Here is a 3860-nt window from a genome sequence, read left to right as displayed (position 1 = left end):
TGCTAAAGGTGATATGGGTTAGGGGGGTTTGTGGGGGTTTTTTTTTGGGGGGGGGGCAAAAATAATCTTGCACCAGGGCCCTTTGTTCCCTAGGTCCGCCACCGAAGCTAACGTTGCCACCATTTCTGAGGAAAAAATATACTGGCCTTACCATCTCTTTCATATTATCATATTGGAACATGGCAATGTGTTCAACTTTTACCAGCTGAACCAGTACAAATACTAAGCAGGTGGCAACTTTACACATAACTTGCTAGGATATCTTATGTTACAAAAATACATCAATAAATAAAATGTATGTTAATCCTAAATCCAAACCTTCAGAGGTTAGTGATACACAATGGGGTGTACAGTGATACATCCCATTATTCTGTCTTGTCAATGTGTCAGCTTTATATTACCTATTGATCCTGCCAGATGCGGTCATTTCCCTTCGTATGGTGACAACGTTCACTAGCTGCATTGCAACACATTGGTGGCATTATCACTGCTTAATTGCTCATATAAGTATGTAGGCAAAAAAAAAGTATTTATTGCTCAAAACTTTAGTTTTTAAGATTGTTACGCTGTCTGTTTATTGCTTTACTACACTTACAGCCATTCTGAATATCAGACGTCACACATATTTAAATATATTAACAGGGTTACTCGCAAAGCTGTTGAAGGCAGCCGAGTGAATAACCCACCCAAAGTGAAGTGAGCCGAACGCTGTTCGGCTATTCACTTCAGGCTTGTACGGCTGATTTCAGCCGTACAGCGACATTCGGCTCAGCTATTCTGCACGGTACCTCCGTGCTGCCAAGCAGAATAGGAAATTGAAAAAAAAGTTGAAAAAAATGTTTCAAAATGTAAATAAATAATACATTTTAAATAATAAAGATAAAAAAACAACAACTGGGCAAAGCTAGCTGTGACAGCTAGCTCCGCCCTATTGGCTAGGACCTGCTAGAGTCTTCTAGCAGGTCCCAGCCAATGAATAACAACTAGGTGGAGACGGCCATGACGTCACGCCAGCTCCGCCCAGTTGTCATTGTTTAATGACAGTTAAGCGTCCCCAGGACATTTGGGGACGCTTATCTGTCATAACAACTAGGCGGAGCCAGCTGTGAGAACACAGCTGGCTTCGCCCAACTGTCACTTGCGAGGCCTTCGGCCAGCCATTCGCCCCCCGCTTTGGCTGTCACTTCGGCTCAGTCGAATGAATAACAACTAGGTGGAGACGGCCATGACGTCACGCCAGCTCCGCCCAGTTGTCATTGTTTAATGACAGTTAAGCGTCCCCAGGACATTTGGGGACGCTTATCTGTCATAACAACTAGGCGGAGCCAGCTGTGAGAACACAGCTGGCTTCGCCCAACTGTCACTTGCGAGGCCTTCGGCCAGCCATTCGCCCCCCGCTTTGGCTGTCACTTCGGCTCAGTCGAGCCGAAGCATATGCCTTCTGCTCGACCGCCTTCAGTAGCTGTATGGGCTATAGTGAATAGCCCTTTGGTTCTACTGAACGGAAGGGCTCCCTCAACCGAAGCTAGCCGAAGGATCAGCCGGAGCTACGGCTGATCCTTCGGCTAGTTTTGTAAATAACCCCATTAATCATTTTTGGGGGGCTATGCCAAATTTCAGTTTAAAGGCTTTGAAATGATTATTAAGATTTGATTAGCGTGGCATTTGTTAAAAAAAAAAAAAGTCCTAAGTGCAACTTTTTGCACAAATAGTCTTGCAATCTGCACCAAATAAATATCAGTTAGTTTGTCAATATATGGAGCCATAGAGGTATGCTATGGCTCACCAAAGGGATGATGTTGCAAGACAGTTGCACATTCTGTTAATAAACTATATGTGCTGTGACAACATCCTGTCCCACACTATCGCCCAAAATCAGTGTAGTAGGGCGTGCCACCATTTAAATCTAAAGTAGAAATAGCCAGTACTCCATAAACACAATGTTTTAAAAGAGGTGTTAGTAGCATATATTTACAGAAGATCTACGCGGAACCCACGCTTCCTCGATCAGGGCCCTCTGGGCAGTATGGCTTCCGCATAGATTTGCTGCACGTATTTTCTACTAACAAGTTCCCACTCACACCATTGTGTAGCAGGAACGCACATCACAGTGACGTGTGTTCGCAGGCATTTGGCATATGTTCCTATTAATTTCAGAGGGTGCTGAACGCGCATCGAATGCCGGAAGAGTAGCTCATGCAGCAAAATTTGCTACATGCATTCTTTTTTCCCCCTGTGCATGTTTGCGTGAATGCATAGGAACACGGCACATTTTCCCGGCCACATTTGTTGTGCCATTAACCAGTAATAGCACCACAAGCACGTTGCACATGTTGGGCAAGTGCAGGTTTTCCCCAAGTTTGCTGTGCATTTGTGGAATGCAATATTGCAAAGGAGGACTGATACATTTATCAAAACTGGAGCAGACAAAATCTGGAGCAACTGTGCATTGGAATCAGCTTCCCTCTGTCATATTCAAAGCGTAAGTGAACAAACCAAAGACCAAAACCTGACTAGTTACTGTGAGCAACTGCTCCAGATTCTGCCAGCTCCAGTTTTGATAAATTCCCCTCTACTGTATATGGACTACGGCATGATAGTTTATTTGACATGCAATGCACCAAAATGTGTTGCATGCGGCAATTCACAATCCTCAACAATCTCCTTAGTGCATGGGTAGGCATCTCCAGCCCTCCAGTTGTTGTGGAACTACAAGTTCCATGAGGCAATGCAAGACTCTGACAGCCGCAGGCATGATGCTCAGAGGGATTATGGGACTTGTAGTTAAAGGACAGCTGGAGGGTCAGAGTTGCCCACCCCTGCCTGAGTGTATCTGGCCCACTGTGTTTGTTTACATTGTCTAAGGCTATAAGATTGTTTAAATATTGCTTACTTTGTTCATATTCCACCATTAATAGTGGACATCCTTCTAAAATATTCCAGTGTAAGCATATAGCACACAATAGCATTTTCACGCAGGGCTGTGTCATAAACACAGAAGACAAATGCAGCAGGAGGTGTGCAGCTCCCCCCGCCATGTCTCTTTCTCCAGCAGCCTATGGAGAGAAATGTGTCACTCTGTGAGCCCTGCCAGCTCCCTCACAGCCCAGAGCTGCACTTTCCAAGCTCGCTCTACGCAGTAAACATTTCTTATTCCAGCACTCTGACCTTTTCAGTCTTGCCATAGAAACCAGGAAGGATATTTCTATCTTCGCCTTCCTTCCTATGTCAGCAACCAATAATGAGGATTATATTATCAGCCAATGGAGACTTCAGACTGACTCACTATATCCTCCACGTAGAGTTTTTTTCTTTTCCTTCCTCTGAGCAAAGCTGCTTATTCAAATTGCTGTATATCTTGACCCGAATCTCCCCCCCAAATGCTTCCTTTTTCCCCCCTCTTTCTTCATGTTTGTTACAAAAGCTTGCCTGAATAGTACAGCTTTCCTTCTGCTGTCCTTCATAGATATATAATTCATGTTCATGCTGTCACACACATCCACTTTTTCTATTTCAGAGCTTGCAAATACATATCACATTTTGCTATTATAGTTGAAGACTCCTGTCATACTGTATACATTATTCACAAACATCTATGTTACTTAGCTATACTGACAGATACAGCTAATCCCACATACACTTTAGGAATTGCCCTGCTTCCGTATCTATACACCGTGGTGCAAATCCTGCGTACGCTTTATGATTTTTTTCTGCTACCGTGTCAAGATAGCGTAGCGCTAATCCCTCACATACTGTACCTTATGGTTTCTTTCTTCTGCTATGCCAGGAAGTGTTGGTTGTACACTTTACAGGTTGCAAACAAAATGATTCCGCTTCATCTTATTGGATTCGCCCAGCGG

General features: G+C 44.0%; 1 protein-coding gene across 1 annotated transcript in view; it reads right to left on the bottom strand.

The window, feature by feature from the left end:
* Positions 1-3214, bottom strand: part of PNPLA4 (patatin like phospholipase domain containing 4) — a 51671-nt gene extending 48457 nt beyond the window's left edge. Inside the window, exon 1 of the mRNA XM_018564935.1 lies at positions 3169-3214. The gene's annotated coding sequence lies outside the window, so the exon portion shown is untranslated. The remainder of the gene's footprint in view (positions 1-3168) is intronic.
* Between the last annotated feature and the right edge of the window lie 646 nt (positions 3215-3860).

The sequence above is a fragment of the Nanorana parkeri genome, unplaced genomic scaffold (genome assembly GCF_000935625.1).
Source record: "Nanorana parkeri isolate BGI_ZX_2015 unplaced genomic scaffold, ASM93562v1 scaffold797, whole genome shotgun sequence".
In the NCBI taxonomy this organism is placed as follows: Eukaryota; Metazoa; Chordata; class Amphibia; order Anura; family Dicroglossidae; genus Nanorana; species Nanorana parkeri.
This window is presented reverse-complemented; position numbering and strand designations above follow the sequence as displayed.